This window comes from Tachyglossus aculeatus, chromosome 3, assembly GCF_015852505.1.
Source record: "Tachyglossus aculeatus isolate mTacAcu1 chromosome 3, mTacAcu1.pri, whole genome shotgun sequence".
NCBI classification, from domain to species: domain Eukaryota; kingdom Metazoa; phylum Chordata; class Mammalia; order Monotremata; family Tachyglossidae; genus Tachyglossus; species Tachyglossus aculeatus.
Window position 1 is genome coordinate 90,196,672 of NC_052068.1, and position 19,329 is coordinate 90,216,000.

The window sequence follows — 19,329 nt, forward strand, 5'->3', positions numbered from 1 at the left end:
GCAGTGTGGCTTAGTGGCAAAATCCCGGGCTTGGGAGTCTGAGGTCATGGGTTCTAATCCCGCCTCCACCCCTTGTCTGCTGTGTGACCCTGGGCAAGTCACTTAACTTCTCGGAGCCTCAGTGACCTCATCTGGAAAATGGGGATGAAGACTGTGAGCCCCACGTGGGGCTACCATAATTATTATTATAACAGACAATTTCTCGACCGTTATTGGGTAGGGATTGTCTCTATCTGTTGCCGAATTGTACCATCCAAGTGCTTAGTACAGTCCTCTGCACATAGTAAGCGCTCAATAAAGCCACTTAACTTCTCGGAGCCTCAGTGACCTCATCTGGAAAATGGGGACGAAGACTGTTAGCCCCACGTGGGACAACCTGATCACCTTGTATCTCTCCCAGCTCTTAGAACAGTGCTTGGCACATGGTAAGCACTTAACAAATACCATAATTATTATTATAACAGACAATTTCTAGACCATGACCTCGTTATTGGGTAGGGATTATCTCTGTCGCCGAATTGTACCATCCAAGCGCTTAGTCCAGTGCTCGGCACACAGTAAGTGCTCAATAAATACGATTGAATGAATGAAGTCCAAGTTGGCATCATCTAGAGACGGTCCCCGCCCAACAGTGGGCTGACTTCCCAAGCGCTTAGTACAGTGCTCTGCGCACAGTAAGTGCTCAATAAATACGATTGAATGAATGAATGAATGAATGAAGTACAAGTTGGCATCATCTAGAGACGGTCCCTACCCAACAGTAGGCTCACTTCCCAAGCGCTTAGTACAGTGCTCTGCGCACTGTAAGCGCTCAATAAATATGATTGAATTCATTCACTCATTCATTCAATCGTATTTATTGAGCGCTTACTGTATACAGAGCACTGTACTAAGCGCTTGGGAAGGACAAGTTGGCAACATATAGAGACGGCCCCTACCCAACAGTGGGCTCACTTCCCAAGCGCTTAGTCCAGTGCTCTGCGCACAGTAAGCGCTCAATAAATACCATTGAATTCATTCATTCAATCATTGATCAAATCAATCATTTATTCAATCATTCATTCATTCAATTGTATTTATTCATTCATTCAATTGAGCGCTTACTGTGTGCAGATCACTGTACTAAGTGCTTGGGAAATACAAGTTGGCAACATCTAGAGACGGTCCCTGCCCAACAGTGGGCTCACTTCCCAAGCGCTTAGTCCAGTGCTCTGTGCACAGTAAGCGCTCAATAAGTAGGATTGAATTCAATCATTCATTCATTCAATCGTATTTACTCATTCATTCATTCAATTGAGCGCTTACTGTGCGCAGAGCACTGTACTAAGCGCTTGGGAAGGACAAGTTGGCAACATCTAGAGACGGTCCCTGCCCAACAGTGGGCTTGCTGCCCAAGCACTTAGTACAGTGCTCTGCGCACAGTAAGCGCTCAATAAATACCATCGAATTCATTCATTCATTCATTCATTCAATCGTACTTACTCATTCATTCATTCAATTGAGCGCTTACTGTGCGCAGAGCACTGGACTAAGCGCTTGGGGAGTCTAAGTTGGCATCATCTAGAGACGGTCCCTGCCCAACAGTGGGCTCGCTTCCCAAGCGCTTAGTCCAGTGCTCTGCACACAGTAAGCGCTCAATAAATACCATTGAATTCATTCACTCATTCATTCATTCATTCAATCGTATTTATTCATTCATTCATTCAATTGAGCACTTACCGTGCGCAGAGCACTGGACTAAGCGCTTGGGGAGTCTAAGTTGGCATCATCTAGAGACGGTCCCCGCCCAACAGTGGGCTCGCTTCCCAAGCGCTTAGTACAGTGCTCTGCGCACAGTAAGCGCTCAATAAATAGGATTGAATTCATTCATTCATTCAATCGTATTTATTCATTCATTCATTCAATTGAGCACTTACTGTGTGCAGCGCATTGGACTAAGCGCTTGGGGAGTCCAAGTTGGCATCATCTAGAGACGGTCCCTGCCCAACAGTGGGCTCGCTTCCCAAGTGCTTAGTACAGTGCTCTGCGCACAGTAAGCGCTCAATAAATAGGATTGAATTCAATCATTCATCCATCCAATCGTATTTACTCATTCATTCATTCAATTGAGCACTTACTGTGAGCAGGGCACTGTACTAAGCGCTTGGGAAGTACAAGTTGGCAACATCTAGAGACGGTCCCTGCCCAACAGTGGGCTCACTTCCTAAGCGCTTAGTACAGTGCTCTGAGCACAGTAAGCGCTCAATAAATATGATTGAATTCATTCATTCATTCAATCGCATTTATTGAGTGCTTACTGTGCGCAGAGCACTGGACTAAGCGCTTGGGAAGGACAAGTTGGCAACATCTAGAGACGGTCCCTGCCCAACAGTGGGCTCACTTCCCAAGCGCTTAGTACAGTGCTCTGCACACAGTAAGCGCTCAATAAATACCATTGAATTCATTCATTCATTCATTCAATCACATTTATTGAGCGCTTACTGTGCGCAGAGCACTGGATTAAGCGCTTGGGAAGTACAGGTTGGCAACATCTAGAGACCGTCCCTGCCCAACAGTGGGCTCGCTTCCCAAGCGCTTAGTACAGTGCTCTGCGCACAGTAAGCGCTCAATAAATAGGATTGAATTCATTCATTCAATCATTCATCCAATCAATTATTCAATCATTCATTCATTCAATCGTATTTATTCATTCATTCATTCATTCAATTGAGCACTTACTGTGCGCAGAGCACTGTACTAAGTGCTTGGGAAGTCCATGTTGGCAACATATGGAGACGGTCCCCGCCCAACAGTGGGCTCGCTTCCCAAGCGCTTAGTCCAGTGCTCTGCGCACAGTAAGCGCTCAATAAATCTCATTGAATTCATTCATTCAATCATTCATTCAATCGTATTTATTCATTCATTCAATTGAGCGCTTACTGTGCGCAGAGCACTGGACTAAGCGCTTGGGAAGTCCAAGTTGGCATCATCTAGAGACGGTCCCTACCCAACAGTGGGCTCACTTCCCAAGCGCTTAGTACAGTGCTCTGCGCACAGTAAGCGCTCAATAAATACCATCGAATTCATTCATTCAATCATTCATTCAATCAATCATTTATTCAATCATTCATTCATTCAATCGTATTTATTTATTCATTCATTCAATTGAGCGCTTACTGTGCGCGGAGCACTGGACTAAGCGCTTGGGAAGGACAAGCTGGCAACATCTAGAGACGGTCCCTGCCCAGCAGTGGGCTCGCTTCCCAAGCGTTCAGTACAGTGCTCCGCGCACAGTAGGCGCTCAATAAGTAGGATTGAATGAATGAATGAAATACGGGGAAAAATCACGCCCCCTCAGAGAAGAAAAAAGTGGGGTGGCCTGAGGCGCGGGGGGGGGACGGACTAGGCGCGTTTTCCCGCGCAATAGGGCGGAGCAAACCATTGCGCAGCACGGTATGGGGGGGGGCCTTCGCAGGGGCAGCCCCCCGCGCCCCGGCCCCGCGTGGAACGCCCTTTTCCCGACGTCCCCCTCGCGCGACGTCACCCGGGCGCCTCCCCCCGATTGGCCCGAGGCCGCGGGGCCCGCTGGGCTTCGTGGTCCAGCGCCGCCCGCGGGGCAGGCCGGGAGCCGTAGTCCCGGGCGGGCCTCGTGGCGCGCGTCACGTGACGCTGGGAGGGGCGCGGCCCGGTGATGTCAGCAGAGCGCGACGTGGAGCTGGACCTGCGGGAGCCCCGGCCGCGGTTCGTATCCCATCCCCCCCCCCCCCCCTTTCTCCCCTCACCGCCCCGGTTCCGGGAGGGGCGCCCAGCACCCCCCCCTCCCCGCCACTCGGCCGCGCGCTGCCTTCTGGGGGGCGCGTGCGCGCGCGCGCGCGCGGGGTGAGGCGGCGGGGTCACGTGACGGGCCCCGGCCGCCGCCGCCGCCGCCGCCGCTTTGTGCGAGGCCCCTCGGCAGGTAACGAGCGTCGCCGTGATGTCCTTCCCCCTCCCTCCCTCCCTCCCTCCGCCGCCTCATTATAATAATAATAATAATAATGATGATAATGGTGTCTATTAAGCGCTTACTATGTGCAAGGCGCTGTTCTAAGCGCCGGTCCTCCGCTCTCCCCCCAGCTCCCCTCACTCCTCCTCGCGCCCCGATTCCCCCCCCCCCCCCCCCCCTCAGGCCCGGCTTCATTCATTCATTCGTATTTATTGAGCGCAAGTCCCCCTCTTTCCTCCTCGCGCCCCAGTTTCATTCATTCATTCGTATTTATTGAGCGCAAGTTCTCTCCTCGCGCCCCGGTTTCACTCATTCATTCATCCATTCGTATTTATTCTCCCCCCCCCCCCCCCCGGCTTCATTCATTCATTCAGTCTTATTTATTGAGCGCAAGCTCCCCTCTCTCCTCCTCGCGCCCCGGTTTCATTCATTCAGTCGTATTTATTCCCCGCCCTCCACCCCCGGCCCAGGCTTCATTCATTCATTCATTCATTCAGTCGTATTTATTGAGCACAAGCTCCCCCTCTCTCCTCGCTCCCCGGTTTCATTCATTCATTCAGTCGTATTTATTCCCCCTCCCCCCGCCCAGACTTCATCCATTCATTCATTCAGTCAGTCAGTCGTATTTATTGAGTACAAGCTCCCCTCTCTCCTCGCTCCCCGGTTTCATTCATTCATTCAGTCGTATTTATTCCCCCTCCCCCCGCCCAGACTTCATTCATTCATTCATTCAGTCAGTCGTATTTATTGAGCGCAAGCTCCCCTCTCTCCTCCTCGCGCCCCGGTTTCATTCATTCATCATTCATTCATTCATTCAGTCGTATTTATTGAGCGCTGACCGTGTGCGGAGCACTGTGCTAAGCGCTTCCCTCTCCCCCTGCCGAGTCCCGGATCTGCTTCCCAGCCGCCCTCCCATCCCCGGTCCCTTCTAATCATAGTAATAATAGTGGTATTTATTAAGCTCTTACTATGTGCAAGGCACTGTTCTAAGCGCCGGTCCTCTGCTCCCACCCCAAGCTCCCCTCTCTCAAGCTCCCCTCTCTCCTCGCGCCCCGGTTTCATTCATTCATCATTCATTCATTCAGTCGTATTTATTGAGCGCTGACTTGTGTGCGGAGCACTATACTGAGCGCTTCCCTCTCCCCCTGCCGAGCCCCGGACCTGCTTCCCAGCCGCCCTCCCATCCCCGGTCCCTTCTAATCATCATCATAATAATAATGGTAGCATTTATTAAGCGCTTACTATGTGCAAGGCACTGTCCTAAGCGCCGCTCCTCCGCTCTCCCCCTAGCTCCCCTCTCATCATCATCAATCGTATTTATTGAGCGCTTACCGTGTGCAGAGCACTGTACTAAGCGCTTGGGAAGTACAAATTGGCAACATATAGAGACCGTCCCTACCCAGCAGTGGGCTCACAGTCTGTCTCCTCCTCGCACCCCGGTCCCCCCCTCCCCGCCTCATTCATTCATTCATTCAGTCGTATATATTGAGCGCAAGTTCCCCTCTCTCCTCCTCGCGCCCCGGTTTCCCCCTTCCCCACCAGGCCCGGCTTCATTCATTCATTCATTCAGTCGTATTTATTGAGCGCTGACTGTGTGCGGAGCACTGTGCTAAGCGCTTCCCTCCCCCCCTGCCGAGCCCCGGATCTGCTTCCCAGCCGCCCGCCCATCCCCCGTCCCTTCTAATCATAATAATAATAGCGGTATTTATTAAGCGCTTACTATGTGCAAGGCAGTGTTCTAAGCACCGGGCCTCCGCTCCCACCCCAAGCTCGCTTCTCTCCTCCTCGCGCCCCGGTTCCCCCCCACCCCCCCGTTTCATTCATTCATTCAGTCGTATTTATTGAGCGCAAGCTCCCCTCTCTCCTCCTCGCGCCCCGGTTCCCCCCCCCCCCCCCACCAGGCCCGGCTTCATTCATTAATCATTCATTCATTCATTCACATTTATTGAGCACTGACCGTGTGCGGAGCACTGTACTAAGCACTTCCCTCTCACCAAGCCGAGCCCCGGATCTATATATATGTATTATATGTATATATGTTTGTACGTATTTATTACTCTATTTATTTATTTTATTTGTACATATCTATTCTATTTTATTTTGTTAGTATGTTTGGTTTTGTTCTCTGTCTCCCCCTTTTAGACTGTGAGCCCACTGTTGGGTAGGGACTGTCTCTATATGTTGCTAACTTATACTTCCCAAGCGCTTAGTACAGTGTTCTGCATATAGTAAGCGCTCAGTAAATACGATTGATGATGATGATGATCTGCTTCCCAGTCGCCCTTCCATCCCCGGTCCCTTCTAATCATAATTGTAGTAATAGTGGCATTTATTAAGCGCTTCCTATGTGCAAAGCACTGTTCTAAGCGCCGGTCCTCTGCTCTCCCCCTGGCTCCCACCCCAAGCTCCCCTCTCTCCTCGCACCCCGGTTCCCCCCCCCCCCCCCCATTCATTCATTCATTCAATCGTATTTATTGAGCACTGACTGTCTGTACTAAGCGCTTCCCTCTCCCCCTGCCGAGCCCCGGATCTGCTTCCCAGCCGCCCTCCCATCCCCGGTCCCTTCTAATAATAATAACGATGGCATTTGTTAAGCGCTTACTATGTTCTAAACGCTGGGGAGGCTACAAGGTGATCAGGTTGTGTCACGGGGAGGGGCTCACGGTCTTTATCCCCATTTTACAGAAGAGGTCAATGAGGCCCAGAGAAGTGACTTGCCCAAGGTCATCCAGCTGACAGTTGGTGGAGTCGGGATTTGAACCCATGATCTCTGACTCCAAATAATAATAATGGTATTTATTAAGCGCTTACTATGTGCAAAGCACTTTTCTAAGCACTGGGGAGGCTACAAGGTGATCAGATTGTCCCATGGGGTGGTGGTGGGGGGCTCACATTCTTCATCCCCATTTTACAGGTGAGGTCACTGAGGCCCAGAGAAGTGAAGTGACTCGCCCAAAGTCACACAGCTGACAGTTGGCGGAGCCGGGATTTGAACCCATGACCTCTGACTCCAAAGCCCGTGCTCTTTCCACAGCCACGCTGCTTCTCCCCTCTCCCCCACCCTTATTCCTCACCCACCTGGAGGGGTTGGGAGCTCTCTTCCTCCCTTCAAAGCCCTACTGAGAGCTCACCTCCTCCAGGAGGCCTTCCCACACTGAGCTCCCTCCTTCCTCTCCCCCTCCTCCCCGCTCCCCATCCCCCCCCGCCTTACCTCCTTCCCCTCCCCACAGCACCTGTATATATATATATATATATATATATGTTTGTACGGATTTATTACTCTATTTTATTTGTACATATTTATTCTATTTTATTTTGTTAATGTGTTTTGTTTTGTTCTCTTCTCCCCCTTCTAGACTGTGAGCCCACTGTTGGGTAGGGACCGTTTCTAGATGTTGCCAACTTGTCCTTCCCAAGGGCTCAGTACAGTGCTCTGCACACAGTAAGCGCTCAATAAGTACAATTGAATGAATGAATGAATGAATGACCGGGAGCCGGGCATTGTCCCCTCCCCACCCACCTTTCATTCGCTCATTCAGTCGTATTTATTGAGCTTGCTGTTGGGTAGGGATCATCTCTATTTGTTGCCAACTTGTACTTCCCAAGCGCTTAGTACAGTGCTCTGCCCACAGTAAGCGGTCAATTCATTTGTGTATGTTGCCAACTTGTACTTCCCAAGCGCTTAGTCCAGTGATCTGCCCACAGTAAGCGCTCAATTCATTTGTATATGTTGCCAACTTGTACTTCCCAAGCGCTTAGTACAGTGCTCTGCCCACGGTAAGCGCTCAATTCATTCGTATATGTTGCCAACTTGTACTTCCCAGGCACTTAGTACAATACTCTGCACACAGTAAGTGCTCAATAAATACCATTGAATGAATGAATTGAGCGCTTACTGTGTGCGGAGCACTGTACTAAGCGCTTGGGAAGTACAAGTCGGCAACAGATAGAGACGGTCCCTACCCGGCAGCGGGCTCACAGTGTAGAAGACTTGCAGCTTTCCACTCCCTTTGGAACCCATCTTCCTCCACCCCTTCCTCCATCTTTGCTGCTTCAACCCTCTCCGCCCATCCCTAAGCTGTTTTTGGGCCCTGGGGTGGGGTCAGCATTCATTAATTCATTCATTCAACCGTATTTATTGAGCGCTTACTGTGCGCAGAGCACTGTACTAAGCGCTTGGGAAGTACAAGTTGGGGGAATCCACCCCTCCACCACCTCCGGAGGAATCCCGACCACCTCCATGCCCCCTTATTTCCGTGGGGTTTTAGGGTTTGCCCCAACCCCATAATAATAATAATAATGATAATGTTGGTATTTGTTAAGCGCTTACTATGTGCCAAGCACTGTTTTAAGCACTGGGGTAGGTAAGGTGATCAGGTTATCCCATGTGGGGCACACAGTCTTCAACCCCATTTTCCAGATGAGGGAACTGAGGCCCAGAGAAGTCAGGTGACTCGCCCAAGGTCACACAGCTGACAAGTGGGAGAAGCAGCGTGGCTCAGTGGAAGGAGCCCGGGCTTTGGAGTCAGAGGTCATGGGTTCAAATGCCGGCTCCACCGATTGTCAGCTGTGGGACTTCGGGCAAGTCACTTCACTTCTCCGGGCCTCAGTTCCCTCATCTGTAAAATGGGGATGAATCCCGTGAGCCCCACATGGGACAACCTGATTACCTAGTACTCCCCCAGTGCTTTGCACATAGTAAGCGCTTAATAAATGCCATTATTATTATTATTATTATTATTATTATTTTTAAGTGGCGGAGCCGGGATTAGAACCCCAGCCCACACTCTTTCCACTGAGCCATCCATTTCCTAACCCAATTCATTGTGGGGAGACAGATTTGGCTTCATCTTTATCCCTCGGCACCTCAGAACCCCCCAGGCCCCGACTTCAAAAAGCCCAGCTCTGGTTTTGTTTTGTTTTGTTTGTTTATTTAATGGTATCTAAGTGCTGACTGTGCCACGCGCTGTACCGAGCACCAGGATAGATACAGTCCCGGGTTGGACACGGTCCCGGCCCTGCAGTGAGGTTCACAGTCTTAATCCCCATTTTACCGACGAGGAGACGGAGGCCCAGAGAAGTGAAGTGACTTGCCCAAGGTCACCCAGCAGACATTTGTCTGACAGAGCCAGGTTTAGAACCCAGATCCTTCCGACTCCTAGGCCCGAACTCTCTCCACTAGGCCATACCGCTTCTCTGCCCAGGGCGGGCAAACGTGGCATCCCTCCCTCCCTGCTCTTCCCGTTCACCTTCCCACCCCATACTGTCCGGGATAGGGGAGAGAGCGCCATTTTCCAGGTTTCTTAGGGAAATCCCTTGTTTTCCTTCATTTCTGCTGGAAGAGAGGAACCCTGCCCAAATGCCATGCCAGGGCCCCAGCTATTAATTTCTCTCCTACACCTGAGACCTGCCCTTTCCTGCCAAATTCGGTTTACGATCGAGAAAGGCTTTTGTCCTTAACTCAATCCCCGGGGCCTGGGAATGAATCTCCCTCTTTCCTCTGAGTCTGCCTCACCCCTCTTACCAGAGTGGGTACATGTAGGAAGAGGAATTTAGAACAGGCGAAGATCGAGTACCTTCCTTTGAGGGAGACCTAACTCATTGGAGCTCCCCTCCTCCCCCCCACCCCTTACTGTCCTACCTGCAGGACATTCAGTGCCTCTTTTCCCCTCGCTTTCCTTGCATCGCTCTCTTCCTCTGGGTTCAGTCAAGGGCTCCCCCTTTTCTTGCCTTAGTTTTCCCCTCCAATCTCACTTAAGTTACTTTCCCCTTTTCTCCTTTCCCAATACCTAATCTCTTCTTTCCCCATAGGGGTTCTCCTTTTTTCAAGGCTGCCGATTCTGGGATTCTTTTTTTTTTTTGTCTTATCCTAGGCAGTAATGAAATGAGTTTCTGGAAACGGCCTTGCCCTCCATTCCTCCCGACGTCCCTCCTGGGGACTCGGAATAAATCCCCTTATGTGCCTTTCTTGGCCTCGGCAGCCCTCGGTTTGAGCGGTTCTTCTGGTTCGTCCTTCACCCCATTCCGTTTCCCAGATGCTTTGGATTCTTCCCGTTCTTTGGGAATCCCCCCTTCCCTTCCTCCCCCATCCCTCTCCCATCTCAGGACATTTCCACTTCAAGGGCTGTGAAGCCGGATTCACTGTTTCCTTTCTATTACTCGGGCGGTGGTATTGGTCTGCCTTCCCCCTCCTCCCCGTCCTGTGCCCAGCTATTCTGGCTTTTCTATCTCAGGGACTTCAGGTCTCCCTTCCCTGCTCCTTAGGAAGGGATGGGGGAAGGGGAGGCTCTGTATCAGACAATCCCCAGGAGGGGGTGGGCCGCGAGAGGAGAGGACCTCTGGGGATGAATCCGCACCGATTCCTGATGCTTTGGGCTTCCCCGGCCTCTCCCTTTAAGTGTGGGAGAGAGGGGAAGTCACATGGAGCTGCCATCAGAGGTAGGCCCTCCTTTTCCTCCTCTTCCTCCTCCACTCCTCCCTCCCTCCGGGCACCAGGAGCTGCCCGAGCTAGGCACGCTGTAGGCACTGCCAGTCGGGGGCTGGCTCTCTTTTGGGGGGTGCCGGTGGGAGCCCCGGAGCTTGGGTGGGGGGAGGCGTCCTCTCTCTCGGTCGGTGATTTGCTAGAGCGAAAGAGGTTACTGCTTCGGCAGTGGAAATCAGAGCTGGAACCCAGCTCCTCCCACCCGCTCAACCAGGGGCCGGTTGTGGGGACCGAATCCAGCCTCCTTCAGTAGTGGAGTCAGTCCAGGTCAGAGATGCGGGGTGGCTTTAACGTGAAGGTAATCGATTGCCTGGGGATGCCCGAGGGGCTTTCTTTTAGGGTGGGGAGAGGAGGTCACAGTGAGAGGGAAGCTTGAATGCCAGGGAGTCTTTCGGGTGGATGGGCCTGAATTTCCAGATGTACAGAGGGAAGCTCCCTCCCGCACACGTCCAGTGGGTCGGGACAAAACCAGAACGCACGTTGACCCCCGTGGGGAATTTACCCTCATGTAAATTCGACGTCTGCGGGTCAAGGTGTCGTATCGTCCTCTCCAGAGTGCGCCATGCAGTGCTCTGCGCACAGCGAGCACTCGGTAGATACCACAGACCGAAAGGCCGTCTCCTTCCTGGGGCGGGGGCCGCCGCGACTCTGTAGTTGTGCGGTGTGTGTCCTGCGACCCCCAGCGAGGCGGGCGGTCCAGGGGTCCCGGAGGTCTCCGGCCGGCCGGGTGGCATTGGCTGGTGAGATGGAGGGGCCCAGCAGGGCTGTGGAAAGCCAGCGGGGTTTCTTGTTGTTTTTTCTTCTGGAGAAAAATCAGAGATGCTCGAGGGAGGAGGCGGGGAGGTGCTGCCGGCGGGGAAGTGAAAGGTGTATCAGCGGAACATTTAAACACATGGAAGCTCGTGAACGGCCACGGTCCCCTGACCCAACTGGATCTGTCGGTGCTGGGAAGCCTCTCGGCCTCTCCGGCCGCCCAATTGGAAAATCCACCCGGCCAAAATAGCGTCCCAGCGCCAGGCTCTGGCGGGGCCCCGGCCTCTGCTCCGGTGCCACCTACGTCTTTGGGCCGTGGTTCGGTTGGAGAGAATGAAAGGCAGAAGGAAGACTTGGGCGTGTGAGACCTTGAAACCCTAATTTGTTGGGAAGGAATCAGCCCGTGTGAGCCCAGATGTTAAATGGGAGGCGAAGTAAGTAAAGGCGGAGCGGAGGTTTAGGCTCCCGGTTGAACGGAAAAGAAACGGATTTGGAAAATCCCGTTTGTGCTTCTGGATGACGTCGAGGTAGAACTTAGTGTTCGGGACTTGGATATGTTCTATAAGTTTCACCCTTTGCAGTATGTGGTGTTTTGATGTGTTTTTTAAAATCGAATTAAGGCAGGAGAATGAAACTGACAAATATTAACCAGCAGGCTGAGTTGAACAAGTCAATTAAAAGCTTTTCAAGTTAGAAAGGTAGTATTGAAACGGGAGGTTGGATTTTAAAATGGCTTCTAACCTTTTGTCCTTTCAAGCTTCTAATACAAACCCGCTGGGTCTCCCCTCAAAAAACCTTGCTTTACAAATCAGACGGCGTTGGAGACAAAGGGAGATACAAATGTTTAGAACAGAATCTGCTAGAATTGTGCCCTGTCACTTTCTATCGCACTCTGAAAATTATTTGATAATTGTAGTTTTCCGCAGTTTCTTCTCTGTTAATGAACGCTAGCAAAATTTCGAGCAACAGACTCAGCCTTACAGTAAAAAGCTGCTTACCAAGGTATAAGCTTTTTCACGCGCGTACGTGTGACTTGAAAATGGCCATCTCAATTCTCTGAAACTTGGCTCTGAAAGATGCCTGGCAAGCTTGAATCTGCAGTGGATTTTTGCAGCCCGAGTATGACTTCTCATTTTTAGGGAGGCCGTTGGGTCAGAACCGCTGACGGTGCCCTAACTGGGGGAGTGCAAGAGGTACTGTCCCCAGTGACTCATGCCTGCGCTTTGTGTTTAGAAAATTGCAGAAGAATGGTAACCCTTCGATAAAAGCTGGACTTGTCCCACTGGGATGGTAAACTTGTTACCAAACCAAGGAGAACTTGTTACCAAAGACATGAAAATCCGCCTCTCTTTCGAAATTTGTGGACCTCCTTCGTCACCGAAAACAGCGTTTTTGAGATTTGCCCCTTCCTTCCTCCATCATCTACGTCCGAGGCACGGTGCTATTTTAACGCTGCTCTGAGGTGTAAAGCATCCCCGATGGTGTCCGTCGAGCACTTACTATGTGCAGAGCACTGTACTCAGCGTTTGGGAGAGTATCCTACGACGGAGCAGTGGGTAGATACGTTCCCGCGGCCCACACGATCTTACCGTCTAAGGGGAAACAAATACAAATCCACAGACCTGCTTTTGTGGCTCCGTTGCTGGATCGGACGAGAGCTGGGCTACGGAAGTCGTAGCCGTGGGCCCCCGGAATGATGATGCGTTTGAATTTGTGTCCAGGTTTTTTGGGAATTCTTTTAGGCAGGTGCGGTGTTTAGGTTCCGACCAAGGATGTTTCCCTAAGCTTCCCCCCGGCCCCCGCCCCGTCAGCCTTCCAGCCGAGTATGGATAGAAACCGTCCTGAGCCAAGGGGGATAATGACACCCAGAGGCGTTGCTAGGAGGAGTTCTCCAGGTACGGGAGCAGGGCCAGAGGAATTTTTGCTCTCGACCTAACGCTGAGGCACTGACAACTTGCATTTTTAACTTAAATTAGCCTTCCTGAAAATCTCCTCTTGCACCGAGAAGAGAAACAGTGTGGCCCCGGTGGGTAGGGTACAGGTCCCGGAATCTGAGGGATTTTAATCTCGGCTCGGCCACGTGGCCGCCGGGACCTTGTGAGCCCGTTGTTGGGGAGGGACCGTCTCTATATGTTGCCAGCTTGTACTTCCCAAGCGCTTAGTCCAGTGCTCCGCACACAGTAAGCGCTCAATAAATACGATGGAATGAATGAACCCTGCACAAGGCACTTCACTTGTCTGGGCCTCTGTTACCTCATCTGCGAAATGGGGATTAGGACTGTGAGCTCCATGTGGGACAGGGACTCCGTGTCCAACCCGACAACCTTGTAGTGACCCCAGCTCTTACTTAGTAGCGTCTGGCACGTGGTAAGCGCTTAATAATAATAATGATGGCATTTTTTAAGCGCTTCCTCCTATTAAAAAAACGAACTGTAACTTTGGCTGGAGAAGCAGCGTGGCCTGCTGGCTAGAGCAGGGGCCTAGGAGTCAGAAGGACCTGGGATCTAATCCCAGCCTCGCCACTTTGTTGTGTGACCTTGGACAAGTCACTGCACTTCTCTGTGCCTCAGTTCCCTCATCTGTGAAATAGGATTAAGACCGTGGGACAGGAACTGTGTCCAATCCGATTAGCTTGTGTCTATCCCAGTGCTTAGACTAGTGTCTGGCACGTAGAGGTACTTAAAAAATACCATTATTGTGATGATTCTCAGGTGGTGAGAGTTAGCTTTTAGTAGTCACTTGCACAAACAGCTGCGCTTCTTCCCTCTAGAGAAGTGTTGTTCTTCGAAGGCATAGAGCCTCTAAATAGTTAAAAACAAAAACAAACCTCCAAATTAAAAAGCACACATGCCCTAATATGGGCTTCTCAACCAAGCGGGTAAGAGCCATGTTTTATTTTGCTTGAAATATTTATTTTTTTGTTTCGCTGAAAGGGAGTCGGAAGGGTCAGCGGTGATCCTTGTCCGTCTCTGATGCCGGGGAGCACCCCCTGTCTCCTCAGGGCCTGGGGTTGCCCCCTCCCAAGCGCCAGTGGATGGGGGGGGCGACTTCTGGACCCCTGGCCTTCTTCCCCAAGCCCCCAGCCTGGCGCTGGTCCCCGGGCATCTGACCGCGCATCCCACGGGGCACCCTGTGGGTTGTTCCACAGCGGCCGTCCGGTACGTTTTTTTAAATGGCCACCTCATTTCCCCAAACTTAGTCACTCCTCATTTCGGACAAGTATTAGCAAGCCACGAGGTGCATCACCCCACTTGGCATTGCAGTCTGTGGCTCCGGCATGGGCCCGGGCACTCTCACCACCCCTCGAGGCCTAAGACAGCAGCTACCAGCCGGTGCCTCCTTGGCTGGAGCCCGCCCTGGCCTAAGTTCTCCCGGGTGGGACGAGAAGCGGCGGCGAGGGGCCGGCGTGGTTCCCTCACTCCCGGCTCGGACCTCTCGGGCACCCACTTACAGAAAATGATGGCGGTACTTCGTTGGAAGGGACCAGGGATGCCTCCAATCTTCGACTTGCCAAACGGGATTGCTAATCATGATGGTGGTAGTTGCGAAGCCCTTACTATATGCCAAGCGCTGGGGTAGATACACGCTAATCGGGTTGGAGACGGTCAGGGCTCGCAGTCTAAGTAGGAGGGAGAACAGGGGTCGAATCCCCATTTTTACAGGCGGACCTGAGGCGCAGAGAAGTTAGATGACTCTCCAAGGCCGCACGTGAGGCGGAGCTGGAACTAGAATCCGGGTCCTCTGACACCCAGGCCCCTGCTTTTTCTGCTTGGCCACACTGCTTGATTCTGACGCCTTTTCTTCCCAATTCCTGAGGTAGCCCATAAATGGGAGGCTCACACTGCAGGGTCAATAGTGTAGCCATAGTGCAGTTGAGGAAATGTTGGATTTTTTTAAGGTGGTATTTAAGCGCTTACCATCTGGCAGGCACTGTACTAAGGTCTCGGGAAGATACAAGTTCATCAGGTTGGACCAGGCCTTGTCCCACATTCTTAATGCCCATTTTACAGTTGAGGTAACTGAGAGAGTGAGTGGTGGTATTTAAGCGCTTGCTATGTGCCAGGCACTGTCCTAAGCGTTGGGGTAGATACAAATTGACCAGGTTGGACCCAGTCCCCGTCCTACGTAGGGCTCACAGACTTAATTCCCCATTTTACAGATGAAGTAACTGGGGCCCAGAGAAGTTAAGTGACTTGCCCAAGGTCACACCCCGTGGGAGGACCGAATCATGCACACGTGTGATCGTTGCCTTCCCTGGATTGGGGAGGTCAGTGGCCTGGATAGGCAGGAAAAAGGTTCCCAGACTCTTGTTCAAGGAAACGACGCTGAGATGGAAAAGAGTAGCTTTTCAGTCCAACCGTTTGATTTAGCTTTGGTTTGACTTGCTCCCTCTCCTCTTTGCCCGCCCCTCCCTGCCCCACAGCACTTATGTCTGTATCTGTAATTATTTATATTGTCTGTTTATTTGCATTGATGTCTGTCTTCCCCCCTCTAGACTGAGCTTGTTGTGAGCAGGGCTTATCATTAGTGCCGTATTGTACTCTCCCAAGTGCTTAGAACGGTTCTTTGCCCACAGTAAGCGCTTAATAAATACGATTGAATGAATGAATGAAAAGCAGATATGCCCCTTAAGCACACTCACACTCTATTTATATTTTCATTTATTTGTCTGTGTAAATACTTGGACCGATACTTTTTCATCTTGCTCTATTTGAACTACCTAATAGTAATGGGAGTGGTATCATCCTCATCAATGGTATTTGAGTGCTTACTGTGTGCAGAGCATTGTAAAAAGTCCAGTGCCGCAGAGTTGGTAATAATAATACTAATAATAATGATGACATTTATTAAGTGCTTACTATGTGCAAAGCACTGTTCTAAGTGCTGGGGAGCTTACAAGGTGATTACAGGGTGATCAGGTTGTCCCACGGGGGGCTCACAGTCTTCATCCCCATTTTACAGATGAGGGAACTGAGGCACAGAGAAGTGACTTGCCCAGAGTCACACAGCTGACATTTGGCAGAGCCGAGATTTGAACCCCTGACCTCTGACTCCAAAGCCCGGGCTCTTTTCCACTGAGCCACACACGTTCCCTGCCCACAAAATGCTTAAAATCTTATCGGCCAACCGATCAGTGGTTTTTATTGAGCACTTGGCGCCCTACTGAGCGCTCGGGAGAGGACTGTATGACAGAATTAGCAGATTCGGTTCCTACCCATAAAGAATTTACAGTCTAGAGAGGGAGACAGACATTAATCCATGTATAGTGATGTTTATCGGGCATCCGCTTGGTGTTCTGCACTGCGCTTGTCTTATGCCGTCGAGTCGTTTCCGACCCATAGCGACTCCCTGGACACATCTCTCCCAGAGCGCCCTGCTGTCCCTCTGCGATCGTTCTGGTAGCGTATCCGTAGAGTTTTCTTGGTGAAAATACGGAATTGGATTAACATTGCTGCCTTCCGCGCAGTAAACGCGAGTCTCCGCCCTCGACTCTCTCCCCTGACGCTGCTGCCCAGCATGGGAGAGTTTTGACTTGCAGCAGATTGCCTTCCACTCGAAACCGCTGCCCAAGCTAGGAATGGAATGGGTAGGCCTCTGCTTGACTCTCCCATAGCCAAGACTGGTGGAGTACTGGAAACTCTGTAGGTGTGACCCTGAGAGGGGCCTGCACTGTACTAGATGCTTTGAAAGTACCAAATAAAGAGGCGACATGTTCCCTGCCCACAGGGAACTTAGACTCCAGCGGGGGAATGCTCATTTCCTCGTCATTCTGCCCAAACCCACTAGTTATGCATAACTTTTGCCCGGCTGCCCCCGTTAGATTATAAACTCCTTTAGGGTAGGGAACCTGCACAATCTGTAGTAATCTCCCAAGGGCTTTAGAACGGTGGGTGCTCAATAATTGGCAGTGCTCGACTGTTAGGCGGTGATTGCACTGGAAAAAAAAATAGGCTTAGCCACCAGAGGCGTGGAAAAATCAGGTTTTGTTACCACCAGGGTCCTCCTCACACTAATCACATTAGTCTCACTTCTTTATAAGCATTCTATTTTCTCAGTCCCAACTTTTATATTTGACAACAGCAGTGATAGGACGACCTGGTGTGGCAGTTTCGAAGTCCCGGGAACCAGAATTGAATTTTCGTACGAGAGCAACGGCCCCCTGGATGCGGCACTAGAGTGAACACCACATTCTCCTGGCAAAGCTCCCCGCTGCTGGGCAGCAGCAATATTCAGGAGAAGAAATCCTGGGAAGGTAACCTGGGGACTGGATTGTATATAAGCTTCCCCTAATCATCAGTGGTGTCTGTTGAGTGCTTACAGTGGGCAGAGCGCTGTACTAAAGCGCTTTGAGAAAGAACAATACAGCAGAGTTGGCAGACACATTCCCTGCCCACAGGGAGCTTACAATCTAGAGAGGGAAACAGACATTAAATATAAATAAGTACTTTAAAGCATATAATAGAATATGTTCCTTAAGGGGTGTAAACCTACTCTATGAACATACATTTTTTTCTCTTGTAGACCGAAATCCTGTGTCAGGTTTCCAGTCAGTCTTGAAATTGTTTTCTAATGAGGGTAGAACTCACTCTTGTACAACCAGCTTGGAAGGGCTAAAATCTTTTGAAGCAGTTCTTCCGTCGTGTAGCATAAAGGTCCTTTAAAGCCGGCCTTCTGCGCCTTCTGAGAAGCGTGAAGGCATCGGTTCCGAGAGGTTTGGGAAAGGATGTTGGTGGGGCTATTTTGGGATCTTGGTGGAAAGAGAAAATTCCGAGGAGAGTTGTTTTCTCGGTGAGAGGTTATTAAGTTAATAGTGGGTAAAGGGAGAAAATTCCCATTCTTGGCAGCGAGCCTGGGATATGTACATGCTTTTAACTGCCAGGGGATGGAGGCAGGGGGAGTAACTTTTGTTTGGGGAAGATGGGTGTGTCTTCACTGGTTAGAGAACGCAGAGCACTGTGGCCTCCATTTCTGATGCTTTTAGAAGAGTACTGTACATACAGAAGACAATCGATAAATACCATTGCTTCATTCTTTACTGTGTAATGTATAGTCACTCAATTGTGTTTATTGAGCACTTACTATGCTCAGAGCACTGTACTAAGCACTTGGGAGTGTACAGTATAACAATATAACAGACACATTCCCTGCCTACAGTGAGCTTACTGTATATACAAACCATGCTTGATATGTCTCAAGTATATTTTTTTTGACCTATACTGCAGTTGAGAGAGGATTTCCCTCAAGTAGATTCGGTTTTTGTATTTATCAGTTGATATTTACTGAGCGCTTACTGTATGCTGAGCACTGTACTGAGCGCTTAGGAGAGTACAGTACAGCAGAGAAGATGAGGCCCTCAATCACCTTTCCCCTTGCTGATCTTCTCCCGTAAGCCGACTTGCGTGCTTCGGTCCTCTAACACCAACCTACCGCCTGTACCTCGAACTCATCTGTTCTGCCGTCCTCCTTGTCCTGGGACTCTCCCTCCCCCTTTGTATCTGCCGGACCACCGCTCTCCCCCACCTTCAAAACCCTCCGAAAATCACAGCTCCAAGAGGCCTCCCCTGCCTAAGCTGTCATTTCCCCTATCTGCCCTTCTCTCTGCTTCGCTTATGTGCTTGGATCCGTACTCCCTAAGCACTTAACATTCCCACCATAGCACTTATGTACATATCCTTACGGTGCACGTCCTTACGGTCTCTAATTTCATGTCTCTCTCCCCCTGTGGAATCAAAGCTCCTGGTAGGCAGGGATTTTGTCTGCTAGCCTGATTGTGTTCTTTCTCAAATGCTTCGTACAGCGCTCTGCACACAGTAAGCACTCAGAAATGTCGTTGGTTGGTGAGAATGTCTTTAAAGTAGGGAGAGTGATAGATATAATTATTGTTATGGAATTTGTTAAGTGCTTACTATGTAATAAGCACTAGGGTGGATATAAACAATTCGGGTTGGACACAGTCCCTGTCCCATTTAGGCTCACAGTCTCATTCCTCATTTTACTGATGAGGTAACTGAGGCACGGAGAAGTAAAGTGGCTTGCCCAAGGGCACGTAGCAGACCCGGAACTCGTGACCTTTTGATTCTCAGGCAGGTGCTCTATCCACTACGCCATGCTGCTTCTAAGATATGGAGGGGGA

At 50.7% G+C, this 19,329-nt stretch overlaps 1 protein-coding gene across 2 annotated transcripts in view; it reads left to right on the forward strand.

Annotated features, from left to right (window-relative positions):
- Positions 1-10,621: 10,621 nt before the first annotated feature.
- Positions 10,622-19,329, forward strand: part of UBAP2 (ubiquitin associated protein 2) — a 120,225-nt gene continuing 111,517 nt past the window's right edge. The window contains exon 1 of one of the 2 annotated variants that reach the window (XM_038743518.1): positions 10,622-10,709. The gene's annotated coding sequence lies outside the window, so the exon portion shown is untranslated. Of the gene's footprint in view, positions 10,710-17,362; positions 17,449-19,329 lie in introns of those variants that run through there. The other variant, XM_038743524.1, reaches the window with a different exon arrangement.